The sequence below is a fragment of the Artemia sp. Qi Xiang Cuo genome, chromosome 19, assembly GCF_049724085.1.
Source record: "Artemia sp. Qi Xiang Cuo chromosome 19, ASM4972408v1, whole genome shotgun sequence".
Lineage (NCBI taxonomy): Eukaryota > Metazoa > Arthropoda > Branchiopoda > Anostraca > Artemiidae > Artemia > Artemia sp. Qi Xiang Cuo.
In genome coordinates, this window is record NC_142812.1 from 43,877,056 (window position 1) to 43,900,589 (window position 23,534).

A 23,534-nucleotide genomic window follows, 5' to 3' on the forward strand; every position below is an offset into this window, starting at 1 on the left:
ATTCACAGCAATCTCAGTTTTAGGCACAAAAAGTGATAGATAAATTGGGAAGTGATCAGACAGATTAGTGAAAACAAGACCAGAAGTAAACTTCAATTTAGGAGAATGAGAAATGAAAATATTATCTATCAAAGTGGCAGAATTTCTTGTAGGATCAACACAAGAAGGAAAAAAAATTGAAAGAAGTAGCCCAGAAGAACAAAGCACATTAAACAGATGGTCACATTCATCACTTGATCCAACATTTAACATATTACAATTAAAATCTCCCAAAACACAAATACGTTTTTTAGAGAAAGTCCCCACACCAGAAAGCTGATTTAGCAAATCAAAGAACAGATATGCGCGCAAAGGAGGGAGCTTATGAAAGAAACAAACAGCAACACATGAAGACTTACTTTTCAAATCAAAGGCGAAAGAATGAATTGTCCTACTATAAGATACTACTGAATTAAACAAGAATTCAAGGTCATACTGTTTACTAAATTTTAATATCTGGTTCTACAAATAAAGAAATATCCTGTGAGCGCGTTGTTACCATTCGATGGACATGATCAGCAACATAGCTATGTATACCATACGCTGTTAAATTTTCACTGTAGGATAACCATGTTTCTGTTAGACCTATTACATCAAAAGGGCAAGAATTATCAGACCACAAATATTATTTCAGACTATCCCACTTACCTCGTATCCCGCGTACATTCAAACAAAATACATTAAACCAACTATTTAAAGAGAGAGAAGGCATGATTTTATCACAAAAATCAATAGTAGTGTGATAATTGCAACTAGAATTAACAATAGATTCAAGAAGAGGGTCAAGTGTATGGGCCTCTTGTTTGCCAGCACTACTCGGTTGCTCAAAGATAACTGATTTAAGAATTGAAGAATTCAAAAGAAAAGAGAAATCACCCAGAATTGCCACACATAACAAATGCACACAATAGCTTTACAAATGAACAAGATATCAAACAAACAGGCTGAAATACCAGAGGGTAAATTGAAACTAAAAATGTGAGACTTACCAGCAATAATGAAAAGGAAGAAAAGAAAAAATATCCTGCAAGACAAAGAACAATAACAAGCTACAAAGCTAAAAAAAAATTAAAAAATAATAAACAATTACAAGGACAAAGGCAAAAACAGGCTGAAATAGCAGAGGGTAAATTTAAACTAAAAATGTTAAAATTTTAGGCAACAAATAAAAGAAATAGAAGAAAAAAAAACCTTCAAGACAAAGAACAATAACAAGCTACAAAGCTAAAAAAAAAAAAAAAAAATAAACAATTACAAGGACAAAGGCAAAAAAAAAAAAAAGAAAAAGGCAAAACAATAAAGAAGCAACCAGAGGAAAGAGTTATCAACGGCTTATGCAATTCGTTTAAAAGGAATAATGTAAAACAACATAAATTGCAAGCATAAGTAAAACCATTAAATCATAAAGAATTAAAAAAACAACAACAAAACAACAGAGCTAAAAGGGGAAAAATGGTTTATTTCAGTCCTGGGAGGGGCTTGGATGGGCTGTAGTTGACTGATGGAGAACATCAACTTGAGATGTCTCTCTAACAGTGATCACTTGACCATCAGAAAGCTTGGTAAGTATTTCTCCTCCACTAGACCATGTAGACCTCTTCCCAAGCTTTGATTTAGCATAGTTAAGTAGCTGAAGTCTAGGCTTTCTAAGTGACTTAGAAATAAAGACACAACTACCTAGCATACTTTTCTTTTCTCTAAGAATAAGCTGTTGTATTCTTGGACTACAAAATTCCACAACAAGTGGGCAAGATTTCTAACCTGAGCCTTATTTTCCAATCCTTCAAACAGAAACTATGTCATTCTTAGTCAAAGGGATTCCACGAAATCTAGTACTGAAAATCCAAGAAATTTGCTTTCAGAAGCTTCTGGATAAGGGTCTTCTTTGAAACCAAATATGATCAGCTGATTTGAAATTTTCATTTGGTCAAACTGATCGCTCAGACGATCCACATTGAGTTGAATTGGTTTCAGAGATTTCTGCAGCTCTGACAAACCTGAGTCAAGCAAATGAAGAGATGATTCAAGCTTTGACATCCTCAAATCATATTGTTTTAGTGACTTTTCAACAAGCACATCAAAATCCATTTTAAGACTATTGTATACCTCTTGTTTAATAAGTTACATGTTGGTAGCCTCAAAAGCAGCAGGCACATGACTAGAGGCAAGTTTTTTAACAGAGGCCTCAACCAAAGAATCAATCTAATTAGAAAGTGCCTCACTAACAACTTCTACCATAGTAGATTTAAGGTTCTGGTCATTAAGTGAATCTGCAATTAGCTTCTGCTTGTTCTTAAGGGTGTTAATGTGTGAAGTGAACATAGTAATCCGCTCATTAATAGATTCAGATCCACTCTACTGGATAGATCTGATATCATCTCCCCGTGACAAGGTGGTCTATTGCTCTTTTTTGAGTTGTCACCCATGATATAGGATAAAATGAACTTCAAACTAGGCTAATCAAGCTACAAGCTAACAGCAAAAGGCAAGGGATCTTATGGCTGGCACAAGCAATTATAAAAAGGTTTTAATAATATCTAAGTAGAGGTGTAGACAACAGGCAGAAAAATAAAAATACTGTTCATGGGGGGTCTCCAATTGGACCCCTGGGTTTGGGGCTGCTAGGCTTGCCTGCCTTTTCCACTGGACTGGTAGGCAGGCTAAACCAGTTCTTCAGACAAATTTAATTTAACGAGAAGGTTAATGATGCCAGATATTACACTTAAACAAACAATATAGATTCCAATGTGCTTCTTAATTTTTAATATTTAGTTTTATTGAATTTTTAATATGATTTGGTAAATATTTACCATAGCATTATTAAAGAGTAGATTTAAGTAGATATAATAAGGGTAAATATAATGTAGGTTAGAATTCAGTATTAGGCTAAATAAAACAAATCCTTAACTAAATAGGATTAGGCTTCTTACCTTATCCTACTTAAACAAGGAAAAATAAATGAAAAGAAAAGAATGATAAATCAAAAGATAAAGTTTTAGTTTAGTTACTTTTCACTATCTTGGAAAGGGGTTAGGTATGGGAAATGAAACTTTCAGGGATGGGTCTACAGACTAAAGTAAGTCCCAGGGAAGTATTTTGAAGTACATACCTCCACTCCTTCTCCCTCTTGAGGGCAAGTGACCTTTGATGATCTTGACAAAAAACTTTTTGTTATGAAAGCAGAACCTTGCAAAACAGATCTTCTGCTTAAATAAAGCACAAGGGTGAGCAATGTTTGACTATTAAACTCATTGGTTCTTTATACTCTAAGCAACAAATATTGTCATTTACTCTTGTATAGAAAGCACTATAAAGTCAAACAAAAGACAATATTGTGTTTCCTTTAAACATGGAGAATGATATAAAGTCTTCTGTATGACTTTTTAAACATCAAATTAGGCTATTATAGGGAAGTATGAATAAAGTTATACAGAAAACTTTTTGGTTTTTTTATTTAATATGTGATCTACTAAAATATCATACAGAAGAAATTATATTGCCACACTGATACAAAGAAAAACAACAAAAAGTCATACAGATGGCTTTTTATAGCCTAGGCCTACATGATTTCATATATAGAGCAGCCTAATTAAAGACATACAGATGAATTTTTAATATATCATTCTACTATAAAGCATTATGAATAAAGTCATACAGATGACTTTTTATGCCTCCTACTATTATAGAGCAAACATAAATGAAGTCATACAGATGGCTTTTTATACCTGATACTGTAATAGAGCAAACATGAATAATTTCCTACATATGACTTTTTATGTCTTTCTTTTATAGAGCAAACTTAAATAAAGTCATACAGATGACTTTTTATACCTCCTGCTATTACATAGAGAAAACAACAAAGTCATACAGATGGCTTTTTATAGCCTAGGCCTACATAATTTCATTTATAGAGCAGCCTAAATAAAGTCATACAGATGACTTTTTAATCTATCATTCTACTATAAAGCATTATGAATAAAGTCATTCAGATGGCTTTTTATACCTCATACTATTATAGAGCAAACTTAAATTAAGTCATTCAGATGACTTTATACCTCCTGCTATTATAGAGCCCCCCCCCCTCCAAAAAAATAAAGTCTTATAGATGACTTTCTATACCTCATACTATTATAGAGCAAATATAAATAAAGTCTTACAGATGACATTTTATAAACTGTTTTCAGGTTCAAAACTGCTCAATCCTGATTTATGAGGTTTTCAAAGATCTGCAAACACATTTCCTACATTTAGAAAAACCTATTGACATGACTTAAAATTCTACTCAAATAATAGGAATTGCATTTTCAGAGCTAAAACCAGACAAAAACAAACTGATAACTGAAGATTAAGATAAAATGCTGTTTTGTCAAATTTCAATAGGTATAGACCTGTCAATTGGCAAATTTCCAAGACTTATAAATCAGAAGAGGGTTAACATGGAAGTTTGGCAATACCTTCCCAGATTATATTTTTGGCCCTGGATTTATTACTGAAAGTTTCATTTTCCTAACGTAACCCCTTTCCAAGATAATGAAACATTACTAAACTAGAATTTTACCAATCAAAAAAAAGATTTCCCAGTGTATACAAAATTCCATAACTGACAACATAGGGACAAGGTGAACACACCAGGCCTACTCAATTGCATTTTTCTGTGCTCCTTCCAAATATACTCTGAGCCAAACCAGAGTGTTTTTTCTGTTAAAAAAAGTTTAAGGAATAGTAAGAAAGTCTGCAAAATAAGATTGGAATATTAGAAGCTACAGTGATGACAGTGGTCAAGCATGGTTCTGAAGCATGGGCACTCCAAAAAACAGGAATTTGTTGTTTTCCAGAGACATCTCTGACATATTGTTTGGTTACCTGACTGACTCACCATATCTCAAAGAGTAAGGTGTATGAAAAATGTGGTTCAATTCCATTTTCCAGGGCTATAATAAGAGTAAGGTTTGATTGCCTAGGATATATTCTGCAGATGAAGGATGACAGATTGCCAAAGACCCTTGTTGGCCAAATGAAGGATGAAAGATTGCCAAAGGCCCTTTTTGGCCAAATGAAGGATGAAAGATTGCCAAAGGCCCTTGTTGGCCAAATGAAGGATGACAGATTGTCAAAAGCCCTTCTTGGCCAAATGAAGGATGACAGATTGCCAAAGGCCCTTGCTGGCCAAATGAAGGATGACAGATTGCCAAAGGCACTTGTTGGTCAAATGAAAAGTAGGTTGTCCCCAAATAGGGTAGGAGGATATCATAAGGAAAGATTTAAGGGAAGTTGGAACTTCTTGGGAGGGCGTAAAGAGGGAGGCTTTAAATATATTGGGAGGTAGAAAGTGCATGCATAGATGTGTTGTCCTCAGGTACAGGGCCAGATGTAAAGCTTTGACATTTCTAGGCCCGAGTATTTTGATGGTTCATTTTGGCTAGATTTTTGAGAGAGCACTGAATAGAATGCAACTAATGAGCCAAAAGTAATAAAGGAGAGAGAGGTGATACCGAACTCTCAGCTACTATTCTCAGGAGACATCTGACAGTTTATAAGTGGCCATGGAATTCTTGTGTGGTTTTAAAATTGCTTTTCTGTGACTAGGCAGCACAGTACACCAGACACTTTGACATTATGTCATATCAGTCCAGCTTTTGTTAATAAAGTCACTCAGTGATAATTCATTGCGCACCTATTGGTAAATCTTGGTGCTGCAGTGAGTTGTTAGTAATAACAATATTAGCACTTCTAAATATACTACTTAATTTGCTTATGAATGGGCCCACTTATAGCCTCAATGATGTATTTCCCCATTATATCAATGCAGTCATATATTGTAGATCCTAGCCTATATTAAACTGCTTGTCTTTTCAGTCTACAATTTATCTCCATCTATGATTGAGTAATTTACTAAAATATTTTTGAAACAATTTTTAAAAGTGTATAATAATAGAATGGAACATGACAATCTTCTTATTAAAAATATTTTGCATATTACAAAGTAAGGATTTAATTTTTTGAGTTTTTTTCTTTTAGTTTTAGCTATTCTTTAGGCTATATGCCTTTTTGGGTCCAGTAGAAGTGGGAGGGGGGGTGCATTTATAAGTGCATTGATTATTGTTTAAAACTCATAATAATTGGAATCAAGTAATGTGTCTTCCTTATCCCTATGTTAGTTATAGAATCTTGCATATATTGACCAAAAGTTATCCCATTCCCTCTCCAAAAAAGTATTTTTTGCCTTGAAAGAGAAAAATCTCTAGAAAACAGAAAATAAGTAGAATAAATAAAGGCAAAAATTAAAAATTGCAAGCAACAAAGAAAAAAGGGAAGCAAGAATAGGGAAAGATACCCTATGTTTACACAGCTAATTGCTAGGCTATCTCAGCAGTTAAAACACTGTAAAATCTCTGTTGCACCTCCTAGAAGTGGATGCCTTCACCATTGAATTTATCTAGATTTTCTTAATAAGAATGTGATTAGCTTAAATATGTTATCCATAAACAAGGCTAAATATTGTTAAAGCTAGAACAAAGCATCTAAATCATAGACACACTCAAACTTGCACAGATTTGACCTAAGCATTTTGAAGCAGAATAAATATATTTAAATAGACTAGTCTCTAAGAGTAACTATTGTCGAAATTTAAGTGTCAAGAAACAAAGTTTTCTTTGCTTATAGTCAGGCAATTCCAACTAGCCTGGTCCTGGTCATCAGCCAATTCTAACCATCTGAACCAATATTGATCATGTCCAAGATTAGGAGCCTATTGTCTATATTTAGGAAATATTTATTTTATTCAAGATTTGGCATTGTCTGAGTACTAAGGGTCTTAACCTACTAAATTAAGCTAAAAAGGTGAACTGTACAATAAAAAAAGAAGAAGAAATTATATAACAACATTTGCTTAACAGGCCATGTACTAAGAGTTTAAAAAAAAACTTTTTCTAATGTATAGAATTTTGAGTTTTGTAAGTTAGGGCTTGGCTGATGTTACCTTTACCCAGTCAGGCTCTCTTGGTTCCTTAGTACTAAATGTCACCATCAAAGGGTTAGGATGAGAGTTGATAATCCTAAATAATGACAAAGACCACAAGTCTTTAATTAAGAGTGTACCATTATTTAAGTTTTGTTTAGTTTTAGCTGCTTCACAGAAAATTGGTTTAATTACAATGTTAGTGCCAGTTAAAATTGTTCTGTCATACAGTACAGAATAGCTGGGAGTATGAGAAGGTGATATAAAACCTGAACTAAAAAATATTGAATTACTAAAAAATTTAATGACTAGTATTAAGTCTTTGTGCCCTCTTTCCTTATAATGGTGTGGATATGCCTTCTGTATGCCTCACAGTATTTTGCTAATTGAAGAAGGTTTGAAAGGTGATGAGGTGCTAAGTTTTCATTCTACCTCTTTGGGGGACAACCACATGGAAGGGAACCATGAATTTGGCCTTCATAAATGACTTTTGGGAGTTGGAACTGACTCATCTGTTTGACATGTCTGAGCCACTAAAGTTGCTGGAGTTGTATCTTGGTGATGATTGTTGATCAGATTTTAAGGTGCTCATGGAGTTTCATGTTTGAAATTCAATTAAGGTAGGCAATACCAGCAATGCAGCAGATACATTTAGTTTCAAACTGACACTGGTGATCTAACTTCAAATGTCCATGTTTCACATGAGTATATTGTGATGAGGATAATCAAAGTATCAACAAGTCATGTCTTAATTCATAGAGACAAATCTTTACTTCTCCATATGGGGATAAGGGCTTTGACACTGGAACTCGCTAGGGAAAGCTGTCTTTTTTATATCCTCTGAGTGGTTGTTTTCACTGGTGATTAGAGTGCCAAGGTAAGGGGACCCTTTGACCCACTTCTTACTCTCTGAATTAAGTTTCAGGTTGGGCTTAATTGTATCCTGCAGCTTTCATGAGCAGCACATAGCCTTGGTTTTGGATACATTTATGATCATTCCAAAAGATCTAGTTGAATTTTGCTAGCAACAGCTTGCTAGATTTTGTTAGCAACAACTTGTAGGTCCTCAGGCGTTTCAGCCATTTCATCAATGTTGTCAGCATAAGCTTGTATGCCAGGACACCCCTATATGTGCACCACAAGTTGTTTCCACCAGAGATTAAAATGCTGCGAGGAAGAGGTTAAACGGCTCTGGGGACAATATGCATCCTTGAAGGACTCAAGTGGAAGTTTTAAAGCTGTCAGTGAGACCTTCACTAGTCATGACAAAAATCCTAAATTTAGAGTACATGTCTTTGATAAGGTCAATTAGTTTTTGTAGAATTCCATAATAGAGGAGAATATGCCAAACATCATTTCTCCAAATAAAGTCAAATGCTTGTTTATGGTCAAAGAAAGTTTTGGTATAGGTTGTGGCTGTATTCCAGATATTTCTCTAAAATCCAGCAAACAGTGAATACTTGGTCAACAGTCAATCTCCTAGGGTGGAAACTGGCTTGGTATTCTTGGATGACCAAGGAAGACACTGCTCTGATCTGTTGAAGCATAAAGCTAGTGAGAATTTTGTAGTTTGATTTGTTAGGCTAATAGGACAGTAATTGTCACATATTGCCTTTGACCCCTTTTTGTGTAGTGGAACTATTGTGGCCTTGCACCAAGAAGTTGGAAATGTTCTTCTTGCCAGGCAGCAAATATGATCATGTGGAAAAGATCTATATGCAGTTCACACTGACTTTCAACAGTTCAGCTTGTATCCTGTCTGTTTCAGGGGTCTTATTTGTCTTCAGTTCTTGGATAATGTTTGCAACTTCAGAGTGGAGGAGAGGTGGGGTCTTTGACAGTAACATGAAAGTGGTCAAGGATGACAGGGTCTGGAAGGATATTAGGATCAAGATTTTCTTTGAAATACTCCATCCATCTTGATTTGATACCTTCTGTGCTTTGTGTCTGGGAGGCGTTTTTATCTAAGAGTGTGTAGGGATTGAGTGTTTTCTTATTTGCTATCTTGCAAACTCTTTTGTACATAAAGTGTGAGTCACCTTCCTTGAAATCATGCTCACAATGTTCACATCTATCTTTCATGTACATGTGGTAGGCTGTACAGTTGGCTTTTTCTACAGCATGCTCTAACTGCTTATATCTGTCCCTGCTTTATCTCTCTGACTTGTTATTGTGTTTGCACTTCTCAACACTTAATAAGACAATTTTATTGGTCAGCCAAGGCTTTTAATTATCCTATTTTGTTCCTAAAACAGAAATTGCAATGTTGCTGATGATGTTAGATGTGTCAGTGACCAGTTTATCAATATACTGTTTAGATTGAGTTATAGGGGTATTTGAGAGAAGATTCAGTATTTGGGCAGACAGTTCTGAGATATAAGTCTGGCAGGTTTGAGGGTCTTTGAGGAAATGGGTTGGTCTCTTGAGATTTGTGGGCAATTTAAGTCATATCTTCAGTGCAGGCATGACCAGGGAATGGTTGCTGTCCAAATCACTGCTCGAAAGGGTAAGAATATCTTATGTATATAAAACTGGATATAATGAAAATCACTATAAATTCAATATCAGAAGGACTAAAGCAAGTAATAGGTAAATTACTTTTAACAACACCAGCAAAGATAAAATAGGCTAATAAAAATATCTTATTGTGTAGATGAAAAGTTGCTTTCATTTTTGTTGTTTACTTTTTGTTTGTTAGTTTTTTTTTTATGCGTTGCGTTTTAATGCGTTGAAGTTATTTGAAAATTTTTTGAGAGGTAGGACCCAGTGCGTCGAAATTTCTAATGTGAGGTCTGGTGAAAGAATGGTTGATTATGGTGTTCCACAGGGTTCTGTTTTAGGTCCGCTTTTATTCTTGGTTTATATTAACGACTTACGATTTTCTGTTTTGGATTTGTTAGATAGTGCACATTCCAATTTTAGGGTGATTATTCCTAGTTTTGCAGATGATACCCATTTTACTGCCGCAGCAAAGACTGAATCTGATTTAATAGAGATAATGAGAAGAGGTATGTCAGGTATAGATAAGTGGATGAGAGTGAATAAGCTTTTGTTAAACCATAGTAAATCAGGTTTTATTATATATGGTAGATCATCAAATTTTTACCCTTGGGTTGTGGATTTGCAAATGGAGAATTATGTAATTAAGCGTACAAATACTATACGTTACCTTGGTGTTATTGTGGATGAATGCCTTAATTTTAAAATCATGTTTCTTTTATTAGTAGTAAGATTGCAAGAAATGTTGGAATGATGAGAAAGTTAAAAAATATTTTCCAGGATTCTGTTTTGAGATTGATTTATTTTTCGTTAGTTCACCCGTAGTTAGTATATTGTATGAGTATATGGTCTAGCACATTTTCAGTGCATTTGCAGCAGTTACGTGTGATACAAAATATGGCACTGCGAGTGTTGTCCGGAGATAATCGGAGAACTTCGGTGAGATCCCAATATGTACAGTTAAATATTATCCCTATGTCAGATCTTAGAAAATTTTACCAAGGGTTATTTATGTTTAAATATTTTTCTAATTTGGTTCCCAAGTGTTTTTCAAATTTTTTAAATTTATTTATTTCTGGTGATGATTTACACAATTATCCTACTCGTCATGCTAGAGATATACGAACACCTCAAGTTAATAGTACCAGATCGCTATTTTCAATACGTCATGTGGGGCCAGTTGTCTGGAATAATTTGCCTGTTTCTTTAAAAAGTTCAGCAAATCTATGTGAATTCCGTTGGGCCCTTAAAACCCTTTGTCTCCATAGATATGAATTAGTTTAAAGGGTGGTATAGTTGAGTCACTCTCAGGTTAGCCCGGAACCCGTTTTTCCCGTTTTTCCTATATATTTTTATTTTTTTATTTTTTTTGTTTTGTTTATTTATTATTTATGGGATGGCGGCGGGAAGTTTTGGAGTTTTGGAGTATGTGAAGTATTGATTTTTGGTTATTGCGACCAGGAGCCGAGTGAGTGTAAGATTTTCATTTTTTCTTCTTTTTTTTCTTTTTCTTTCTTTCTTCTTTTTCTCTTTTTTTTAGTATGTTATTATATGTGTTAATTTTAAGAGGGTTAATACTTCCGAACAAGCGTTAGCTTATGGAAGGTCATTTGTTTTTTTTTGTGTTGTGTTGTTTTTTTGGAATAAAACCTTATCTTATCTTATCTTATGGATATTTTTTGTTTGATGATATTTTTGTCAAATATTTTATGATGTTTTTATCAAATGATTGATTTATTAAATTCCCGTATTGGCCATTTATAGCCTCTGGCATGTTGGCAGTACGGGAATAAGTGTATGTATTGTTTTTTATTTTGTCAATAATTCAAGTCAAGTCAAGCTACACCCTCAATATATTGGATATTTAAGTAATGGCTGGATAAATTACTGTTAGCGATCATCAACTGAGCATGGCAAGATGAAAAATATCCAAATATTTGGAAGGACAGTGTTGTCAGTAATGTTCCTAAACCTGGCAAAGACCTATCTAAAATTGAAAATTTTAGAATGATAAATCCTTAACCTATATTTGCAGAAAAATATTTGAAAGCAGAGAAAGAATGTCATGGGTAGTAGAAAAAGCAGAAATTCTGAGAATGTTTAAACTGGGTTTACAAAGAACAGATCCACCCAGGTAGTGTTGCATGTATTTTTAAATAATGGTAGATATAACAAAGATTGGAAAATTCTTTTTAGCAGTATTTTTTATATGAGTTTGACATTTGACAATATGGTCCATAGACTACTAAAAGGAGTGATTAATGCCAAGAAACGCTTTCCTTATGATTGTTTAGAAAATTGGGAAGTAGCAGTGAAGGTTGGCAATTCATACTTAGAAAGAAAAGTATCAAGAGAATAAGGAATTCTATTAGGGCCAGATTATTACTATATCAATGAGTTTGACATGCCACTGGAAAGTGGTGAAGATGGTGCTAGAATTTTTGAAGATGACAATAAAATGTTAATAATATGCAATTGCATTGAAGACGTGCAAAGAGATAAAAACATGGGCCAAGAAAATTGGGTACTTATTAAGAATCCAGTAGTCAAGCAAGAAAGACTGCATCAAGAAAGACCAAGACGTTACATTAAAAACAAATTTTCTCTGCCTCTGAGGTGTTGCTCACTCCATGACAAAGATTTAAACTTTAGTTTTTGGGTTTGAAGGGGCAAAAAAAGGTACCTAGGTTAGGTCACGTATTTAATATATGCTATGCTTTACCCCCCCCCCCCTAATGTGCAAATATATAGCCCAAATTTGTTTCTGAACATTTATACATTTTCATCCTATTTTGTTTTATTTCATTAGCATCAACGAAACTTCACTTACCGCGTGACTAATGGATCCTTAATAAGTACCGAGAATTATTTGCAGTTTACCAAAGCAATGGTAACTATGAAAAGAAAAAAACACTCCTACCCTATCCTTATACTGAATCCTTATACATATTAAAGTAATAAATGAATTTGAATGACTGGGAATATTAATTTATATAGGCTTGACATTTAAATCACCAAGGACACTAAGACTAATTTTTTTAATTGGCTAAAGTGGAAACTTACACAGCAATATACATCTTAAAAAATTTGGAAAACCTGGGAAATCAATTTCTAACGAAACAGACCTCCGTCATTTCATCATGAAGCTTTAGAAACGTAACTTTGCTGATTGCTTTATCAGAAGGCAAACACTGCAGAAATCTAAGCATTAATATGGGTATTACTAACATGAGTCAAGAAAAAACTTTAAATTATTTTTAAAATGACTTACCCCCCAAAAAACAAAATGTATATATATATATATATATATATATATATATATATATATATATATATATATATATATATATATATATATATATATATATATATATATATATATATATATATATATATATATATATATATATATATATATATATATATATATATATATATATATATATATCCTTTAGTCACATCAGTCTTAAATGAATGTTTATGCACCTCTGCTGTAGTAAATGTCATTTTGAACATGGGGGTAGAGATGTGCTTAGGCAGGTAGTTCTGCAGTAGCCCATTGGGGTCCTTGTTCAGAAAGATTTATTTAGCTCATTTGATTTTTTTGGATGGAAGTGTTATTAAGTCCCTGCTCTGATACAAGGCATATGGATGGTTTTCTGGAAGACACATATCCCAAAAAGCATTCAAATTTCTTTGAAACAATTTGATAGAACATCCCATAAGATTAATTTGCTTACACCACCTAACAATTTGCTTAACACACCATTAGTACTCTTTTCAAGTTTCCTATTCTTCTTCTATTTGCTATTCTATCTTCTTCCTATTCTTCTATTCTTCTTCTTTGCTTCACAGATATATTTGTTGAGGATGCTTGGCTCTCCTCCATTGTTCCAGTAAGCAATTTCTTTTGCACTTCTCTGATTTGATTAGTCATAATGAGAGTAATACTATTACAGATTTGCTCATCTTCTAATGATACTTGTTATTGTCCCCTATCAGCCATCCCATTTCCTCAAATATTCACACTTCTTGGTACCTATTCCAGCTTGTGGTTACTCCCTTTCACAATAATTTCATGTATCCTCATAGCAGACAATCACTTCAAAATATTTACTTCTTGCCAAATCAATATTATTCATTGGTTCAAGTTCACTTTTTGAATCAAAAACAGATTCTACATTTTTATTTAATACTTCAGAACCTATGAGGCATTGTGCTACTCTGGCAATAGCTAAGACTTCTGCATGAAACACTGTTGTTACTTTGTTGAATTTTAATAATATCACTATATTCTTGCAACAAACAACAAAAACAGCACCTGCTTGGTTGTCCACTGTAAAGGCATCTATAAAACGAATTGGAGATGTCATAGTGAACAGTTAGTTGTGGCATATACAAATGGAGATTTTTTATCGTCAAAGTGGGATGAATTTGTTGCACTTGTTCAAAGCCGGAAACCCCACGTATATGTTGTGAGCGAAGTTTTGCCCAAGAATTGTGTTAACCCCTTTGTCCATTTTAGGCAACTAAGTGGATATGATTCTGTGCATAACAATAGATATAAATAAGGCGTGTGTGTTTAGGCTTCTTCTTCCCTGATTATAAATTATAAAGAAGCTTATTTTAAGTTTTCAAGTCCAGGACATGAGGTATTCAGTTTTGAGCTGCGACATTTAAGTTGGTCCCAAAATTTGCGTATAGAAGTGGTTTATTAGAGCCGTCTAAGAGTATTGACAGTATTATTGAAGACGAGGGCCTACTCAGCTACCTTACTTACCTTTCGTCAGTTTTGTCTGAAATTGTGATCGTTGGTGACTTTAACGCTCCTGGTATAGATTGGTTATCACACAGTACAATGTTATCTGATTCGATTTTTGGGCATAAACTAGTACAGACACTCGATGATAGCTGTCTCCATCAGCATGTTACTGAGCCCACTAGGTTTCTAATTGGAATGAATCCATCTACCTTAGACCTTATTGTAACTAAGCACCAAGCAGATCTAGAGAATTTAGAATTTCTGCCTCCTCTAGGTAAAAGTGATCACGTGGTATTGTCTTTCTGTGTTAATGTGAGCATTCCGTTAAATCCTAAGTCAAAATTGTTATATGATTATTCTAGAGGTAGTTATGACAACTTTAGAGATTTTGTACGTTATTTTGATATTGTTAGTGATCTTCAGCATAGTTCTGTAGATGTAGATATAGCTTTTGAGTTTATCCGTGAAGTAGTAGTAGAAGGATATGAGAAGTTTATTCTAAGGTATACTATTAGAGAGGGTATGAAAAAACGTAATAATCTGCCAAAATTTGTCCTTGAAGCAATATTTACGAAAAATAGACACTGGAGAGCTTATTTATCAGCTGGGGATGATGAATCTTGGCGTGCCTACAAGAGAATGACAAATAGGGCGACAATGATCCTGTAGTCTTACACTAAGTTAGTAGAATCATTGATAAATGGCTGCATGTAAAGTTGTCCAAAAGAGTATTGGAAGTACGTGAATAGGGGCACAAAACAGCAGTCACCATTGTCTACGGTCTTCAATGACCCAGTCACTGGTGAAACTGTTCATGATGATAAAAGAAAAGCAGCTATTTTTAACGAAACCTTTTCATCTGTTTTCGTTAATCCTGCTACCTATAAGATATCTAATTTATCACTGGCACCAGAAACTTCTGTGTTACAGAATGAATCACAATATGATGACTCTGATGTAGAGCCTGAGCTCGTCCAAAAAATTATCCGCGAGCTTTCTTTTGATAAAGCCCCTGATAAAAATGGTGTCTCAAATGTTATTATGCGAGAACTGGCTTCTTCTTTTGCGGCTCCACTCGCATTTCTTTTTAATCTTTGTTTGGAGTCTGGTAAGTGCCCTGCTGTGTGGAAAAAGGCAGTAATAAAACCCCTTCGTAAGGGTGAACCAAGGTCGGATTTTACGAATTATCGCCCTATCTCGAACACGTCGATTTTTTTGAGAATTATGGAAAAAGTAATTGTGTATCGGACCCAAAATTATTTTGAAAAAAATAAATTGTGGAGCATGGCACAGCTTGGTTTTCGAAAAAATCGATTGCGTAACACACAGCTAACGGAAGTAATAAAAGATTTTCAAAAGATGGCTAATTCAGGTCTAAAGTTTGATTGTATTTATATTGATTTTTGCAAGGTATTCCACAAGGTTTCAATATCCTTGCTGGTGCATTACTTCGCGAAGGATGTGGCATACCAGTGCTTCATTGGTGACATGTCGGTATGCCATGTCAACTCTGACACGGATCCTGGTGGTATTTTTTCTGATCAGCTGAGGCTTGATAAGCAAGCATCAGCTGTTTCGTTTAAAGCAAACTATGGTTTGCTTTGCGTCAAAGTAGCTTTCAGAAAGTTTAACCTGAGAAGTTTTACCACATTGTATAAGACAATGGTGCGCCCTGTTGTTGAATACTGCTCATCTGTGTGGTATCCGACTAGAAAATCGGATTCTCTGCTGATTGAAAAGGTGCAAAGACGAGCGTCCAAATTTGTCCCTTATCTAAAATACCTACCTAATGAGCTGATATTTGGTAGGCTTAGCTTACTATCTCTGCAATTCAGAAGGGGTAGAAAGGATCTTGTTAACCCTTTCCGCATCATAAAGGGTATTGACCATGTGTCTTAGGAAGATTTCTTTGAGTTTGGTCATTATCCATCTACCCGGCAGAACTCTTTAAAATTGTATCAGCCAAGGGTATCAAGGAAAGGTGGACAGAGTTCCTTTGTAAATCGTTCAGTAAAATCATGGAACACGTTGCCCGACCGAGTAGTTCTGGTGAATATTGTTACGGCTTTCAAAACAGCATTAGTTGAGACTTCTTTTTATGAAAGGCAGTACCTAGGACCGTGAAGTGTATATTTGTTGTTGGGTATTTTCGGTTTTGTTCTTTGTTTTATTAGGAAGTTTATAGTTTTTGTTTTCGTTGTTAATAAGTCTTGCTCATGGTATGTAATTTGCGCTGTGTGAGACAAGCCTATGGCTTATTCCATTGTTGATTAATATATATGTACATATATATATATATATATATATATATATATATATATATATATATATATATATATATATATATATATATATATATATATATATATATATATATATAAGTAGAGATGCCCCTATTGACACTGTCACTCACCCCTGCTGCCACCTACAACTTTTTTTACATAGTTTATGTCTGTTTGTTGTCAGTGAGAATGAAAAAACAGGAACTTTTTCACATTGATGTCTGTTTTCTTGGATGTTTTTATGGTTTTTGTCAGTGAAAATGAAAAAACAGGAAGTTTCTCACATTTATGTCTGTTTTTATGGTTTTTGTCAGTGAGAATGAAAAAACAGTATTTTTTTCTCTTGAAAAACACGAATTTTCTCACTTTTATGTCTGTTTTTATGGTTTTCGTCAGTGAGAATGAAAAAACAGGAACTTTCTCACATTTATGTCTGTTTTATGGATTTTGTCAGTGAGAATGGAAAAACAGGAACTTTCTCACTTTCATGGATTATTGTGTCATTAATCAAATTGTTTCCGGGGAATGTCTGACAGATGATGTCAAGTTAATTAATGTCTTTGATGTATTTCCAAAGAGAATTGTCTCCGGGGCAAAGTTTAGATCACACATGACAGATGATGTCATGATTGATTGATTGACACGAAAGGGGAATTAATTTGTTGTTTCTAAAGAGAACAGATTCACGAAAGGGAAATTAATTTGTGGTTTCTAAAGAGAACTGTCTCAGAGCGAATGTTTAAATTTTAGCGATGAATTGTTTTAGCGCGGGAATCAGGTTTCTAAATAATTTGAAATGTGCCAGCAGAGATGCTAAACAAAAGGAACGCGCTGAAATTACATTTAAGGACTATTTGGGTGAAACCGTTTTAGCCATTTTATGGAATTATTTCGGCAAAACAGTTAGAGATATTTTAAAAGATGATTTAAAATATGATTTTACAAGAGAATTTGAGGGTTAAACTCGATCGTCGTTATAATACACAAGTTGTATTTTAACATTGTTGTGAGGTCCTCTACCTAAACCCAAAGGGTTCCAATCCCCCTACCCCGACCCCGAGGGAAGTCCTCGATACTCAAAGGTCCCCCAAGCTCCCAAAGAGCCCCCCGACCCCCAAAGACCATCACCCGGTTCCCAAAGGACCAATCGGTGCTCAAGGGCCCCCCAGACCCCCAAAGGCCCTCCACCGGTCCGCAAAGATCCCCCCGACGCCCCAAGGGCCCCCCGGCCCCCCCAAGGCCCTCCCCCAGTCCCCAAAGGTCCACCGGGCTCCCAAAAGACCAATCGGTCCTCAAGGGCCCCCTCAGACCAGCAAAGACCCCCCCACGCCCGCAAGATCCTCCCCCGTCCCCCAATGTCCCCCGGGCTCCCAACGTACCCCCCCACTCCTCAAAAGTCTCAGGGTCCCCAAACGCCCTCTCCCAGCCCTTCCCAATGGTCCCCTCGCCCATTTTAAAACATTTTACTGGTTTATTATATCTTTTCAGAACAAGTTCCTTTCATAATGTCATTCCTAAACCCATTTTCCAACTTGAAATACCAATCCCTTCACTCACAACTATACTTTACAGCTTTTTGGATACCTCAACATCAAGAAATACTTTTCAAAAGTCATTTCAGAGCAACTTCCTTTCTTAATGTTCATTCTAAACCCATTTTCCAACTTGAAGTACTTATCTTTTTGACTCACAACTATACTCTACAGATTTTTGGATACCTCAACAACAAGAAATACTTTTCAAAGACCATTTCAGAGCAAGTTACTTTCTTAATGTCCTTCCTAAACCCATTTTCCCTCTTGAAGTACTTATCTTTTTCACCCACAGCTATACTCTACAGATTTTTGGATACATCCACACCAAGAAATACTTGTCAAAGACCATTTCAGAGCAAGTTCCTTTCTTAATGTCCATTTTAAACTAATTTTTCAACTTAATTTACATTTCTATTTTACACTATACTATATACTATAGCTTCAATAATAGCTAAAAACAAACGAATAATTTTCAAGACCATTTCAGAGCAAGCTTCGTTCATAATGACACTCCTAAGTCCATTTCCAGCTCGAAGTACTTATCTTTTTCACCCACAACTATACTTTACAGATTTTTGAATACCTCAACACCAAGAAATACTTTTCAAAGACCATTTCAGAGGAAATTAATTTCTTACTGTCTCTCTTAAACCCATTTTCTCACTTGAAGTACTTATCTTTTTCATCACAACTATACTTTACAGCTTTTTGGATACCTCAACACCAAGAAATACTTTTCAAAGACCATTTCAGAGCAAGTTACTTTCTTAATGTCCCTCCTAAACCCATTTTCCAACTTGAAGTACTTATCTTTTTCACCACAACTAGACCTTACAGCTTTTTTGATACCTCAACACAAAGAAATACTTTTCAAAGACCATTTCAGAGTACGTTACTTTCTTAATGTCCCATCTTAACCCATTCTCCGACTTGAGGTACTTATGTTTTTCATCCACAACTATACTTTATAGATTTTTGGATACCTCAACGACAAGAAATACTTTTCAAAGACCATTTCAGAGCAAGTTAGTTTCTTAATTTCCCTTCTAAACTCATTTTCCAACTTGAAATACAAATCTTTTTCACAAAAAACCCTACAATACAAAGCTTTTGAATACCTCAACACCATGAAATACTTTTCAAAGACCATTTCAGAGCAAGTTACTTTTTTAATGTCCTTCCTAAACACTTTTTCCCACTTGAAGTACTTATCTTTTTCACCCTCAACTATACTTTACAGCTTTTTGGATATCTCAACACCAAGAAATACTTTTCAAAGACCATTTCAGAGCAATTTAATTTCTTAATGTCCCTTCTAAACCCATTTTCCCACTTGAAGTACTTATCTTTTTCATCACAATTATACTATACAGATTTTTGGATAACTCAACACAAAGAAATACTTTTCAAAGACCCTTTCAGAGCAAGTTAATTTCTTAATGACCCTCTTAAGCTCATTTTCAACTTGAAGCGCTTATTTTTTTCACCACCACTAGACCTTACAGCTTTTTGGATACCTCAACACAAAGAAATACTTTCCAAAGACCATTTCAGAGCAAGTTACTTTCTTAATGTCCCTTCTAAACCCATTCTCCGACTTGAAGTACTTATCTTTTTCACCCAAAACTATACTTTACAGCTTTTTGTATACCTCAACACCAAGAAATATTTTTCAAAAACCATTTCAGAGCAAGTTACTTTCTTAATGTCCCTCCTAAGCCCATTTTCCAACTTGAAGTGCTTATCTTTTTCACCACAACTAGACGTTACAGCTTTTTGGATACCTCAACACAAAGAAATACTTTTCAAAGACCATTTCAGAGCAAGTTACTTTCTTAATGTCCCTGCTAAACCCATTTTCCGACTTGAAGTACTTATCCTTTTCATCACAACTATACTTTACAGCTTTTTGGATACCTCAAAATCAAGAAATACTTTTCAAAGACCATTTTAGAGCCAGATAATTTATTTATGTAACTCCTAAACCTATTTTTAAACTTGAAGTGCTTATCTTTTCTACCACAACTAGACTTTACTGCTTTTTAGATACCTCAACACCAAGAAATACTTTTCAAAGACCATTTCAGAGCAAGTTACTCTCTTAATGTCCCTCCTAAACCCATTTTCAAGCTTGAAGTACTTATCTTTTTCACCCACAGCTATACTTTACAGCTTTTTGGATACCTCAACACCAAGAAATACTTTTCAAAAGTCATTTCAGAGCAACTTCCTTTCTTAATGTCACTCCTAAACCCATTCTCCGACTTGAAGTACTTATCTTTTTCACTCACAACTATACTTTACAGCTTTTTGGATACCTCAACATCAAGAAATACTTTTCAAAGACCATTTCAGAGCAAATTACTTTCTTAATGTCCCTCCTAAACCCATTTTCCAACTTGAATTCATTATCTTTTTTATCACAATTAGACTTTACAGCTTTTTGGATACCTCAACACCAAGAAATACTTTTCAAAGACCATTTCAGGGCGAGATACTTTCTTATTGTCACTCCTAAACCCATTCTCCAATTTAAAGGACTAATGATTTTCACCACAACTAAACTTTACAGCTTTTTGGATACCTCAACATCAAGAAATACTTTTCAAAGACCATTTCAGAGCAAGTTAATTTCTTAATGTCCCTTCAAAACCCATTTTTCAACTTGAAGTACTTATATTTTTCACCACAACTATACTTTACAGCTTTTTGGATACCTCAACACCAAGAAATACTTTTCAAAGACCATTTCAGAGCAAATCATTTTCTTAATGTCACTCCTGAACCCATTTTCCAACTTGAAGTACTTATCTTTTTCACCCACTTTCTCAATGAAAAAAGAAATTAGTTTTTAATCAATTCTAATTTTCCAAATAATATAAAAATTTTCCACTTCGGTTCAGATTTTTCTCAAAGGGGTGAAAAAATTTTAAATAATGTTCCAAATTTTTCATAGAAGATAGAAAAGTTCAAGTTCTCTTCTGAATTTTATCAAAGAACACGCTTCAATTCTAATTTCTCCAGAGAAAATAAAAATCTTCCACTTCAGTTCTTTATTTCACAAAGACATAAAGAAATTTAAAGTTCAATTCTAAATTTTTGGTGGAAGATAGAAAAAGTAATACCATACTTGTGAATATTTTCATGGAAGATAAAAAGTTCTAGTTCAATTTACAATTTCCTCAACGAAGTGAAGAAAAGTTCAAGTTCTCTTCTGAATTTTACTAAAGAACACAATTCAATTCTAATTTCACCAGAGAAAATAAAAATCTTCCACTTCAGTTCTCTATTTCACAAAGATTTAAAGAAATTTAAAGTTCAATTCTAAATTTTTCGGAGGAAGATAGAAAAAGTAATACCATACTTGTGAATATTTTCCCGGAAGATAAAAAGTTCTATTTCAATTTACAATTTACTCAATGAAGTGAAGAAAAATTCAAGTTCTCTTCTAAATTTTACCAAAGAACAAAATTCAATTCTAATTTCACCAGAGAAAATAAAAATCTTCCACTTAAGTTCTTTATTTCACAAAGACATAAATAAATTTAAAGTTCAATTCTAAATTTTTCGGAGGAAGATAGAAAAAGTAATACCATACTTGTGAATATTTCCCCGGAAGATAAAAAGTTCTAGCTCAATTTAAAATTTTCTCAACGAAGTGAAGAAGAATTCAAGTTCTCTTCTGAATTTTACAAAAGAACACGCTTCAATTCTAATTTCACCAGAGAAAACAAAATCTTCCACTTCAGTTCTTTATTTCACAAAGCCATAAAGAAATTTAAAGTTCAATTCTAAATTTTTCCGTGAAAGATAGAAAAAGTAATACAATGCTTGTGAATATTTTCACGGAAGATAAAAAGTTCCAGTTCAATTGAAAATTTTCTCAACGAAGCGAAGAAAAGTTCAAGTTCTCTACTGAATTTTACCAAAGAACACAATTCAATTCTAATTTACCTAGAGTAAAATAAAAATCTTCCACATAAGTTCTTATTTCACAAAGACATAAAGAAATTTAAAGTTCAATTCTAAATTTTTCGGTGGAAGATAGAAAAAGTAATACCATACTTGTGAATATTTTCCCAGAAGATAAACAGTTCTAGTTCAATTTAAAATTTTCTCAACGAAGTGAAGAAAAATTCAAGTTCTCTTCTGAATTTTACCAAAGAACAGGCTTCAATTCTAATTTCTCCAGAGAAAACAAAAATCTTCCACTTCAGTTCTTTATTTCACTAAGACATATAAAAATTTAAAGTTCAATTCTAAATTTTTCGGTGGGAGTTAGATAAAGTAATACCATACTTGTGAATATTTTCCCGGAAGATAAAAAGTTCTACTTCAATTTTAAATTTTTTCAACGGAGTGAAGAAAAATTCAAGTTCTCTTCTGCATTTTACCAAGGAATACAAATCAATTGTAATTTCTCCAGAGAAAACAAAAATCCTCCAATTCAGTACTTTATTTCACAAAGCCATAAAGAAATTTAAATTTCAATTATAAATTTTTGGTGGAAGATAGAAAAAGTAATAAATTACGTGTGAACATTTTTCCACAAGGTAAAAAGTTCTAGTTCAATTTACAATTTCCTCAACGAAGTAAAGAAAATTTCAAGTTCTCTTCTGAATTTTACTAAAGAACACAATTCTTTTCTAATTTCACCAGAGAAAATAAAAATCTTCAACTTAAGTTCTTTGTTTCACAAAGACATAAATAAATTTAAAGTTCAATTCTAATTTTTTCGGTGTATGATATAAAAAGTAATACCAGACTTGTGAATATTTTCCCGGAAGATAAAAATTTCTAGTTCAATTTAAAATTTTCTCAACGAAGTCAATCAAAGTTCAAGTTCTCTTCTGAATTTTCTCAATGAAAAAGAAATTAGTCTTTGATCATTTCTGTTTTTACAAATAATATAAAAATTTTCCACATTAGTTCAGATCTGTCTCGAAGAGATGAAAAATTTAAAATACCGTTCCAAATTTTTCATAAAAGATAGAAAAATTTAAGTTCTCTTCAGACTTTTACCAAATAATACAATTCAATTCTAATTTCTCCAGAGAAAACAAAAATCTTCCATTTCAGTTCTTTATTTCACAAAGTCATAAAGAAATTTAAAGTTCAATTCTAAATTTTTCCGTGAAAGGTAGAAAAAGTAATACCATACTTGTGAATATTTTCACGGAAGATAAAAAGTTCCAGTTCAATTGAAAATTTTCTCAACGAAGTGAAGAAAAGTTCAAGTTCTCTACTGAATTTTACCAAAGAACACAATTCAATTCTAATTTACCTAGAGTAAAATAAAAATCTTCTACATAAGTTCTTTATTTCACAAAGACATGAAGAAATTCAAAGTTCAATTCTTAATTTTTCAGTGGAAGATAGAAAAAGTAATACCACACTTGTGAATATTTTCCAAGAAGATAAAAAGTTCTAGTTCAATTTAAAATGTTCTCAACTAAGTG

General features: G+C 33.7%; 1 protein-coding gene across 2 annotated transcripts in view; it reads left to right on the forward strand.

Annotated features, from left to right (window-relative positions):
- Positions 1 to 23,534, forward strand: part of LOC148940892 (anoctamin-10-like) — a 155,485-nt gene that overhangs the window by 3,829 nt on the left and 128,122 nt on the right. Inside the window, exon 1 of one of the 2 annotated variants that reach the window (XM_089105292.1) lies at positions 6,002 to 6,022. The exons of the other annotated variant lie outside the window; for it this stretch is intronic. The gene's annotated coding sequence lies outside the window, so the exon portion shown is untranslated. Of the gene's footprint in view, positions 1 to 6,001; positions 6,023 to 23,534 lie in introns of those variants that run through there. 2 annotated transcript variants of the gene reach the window in all.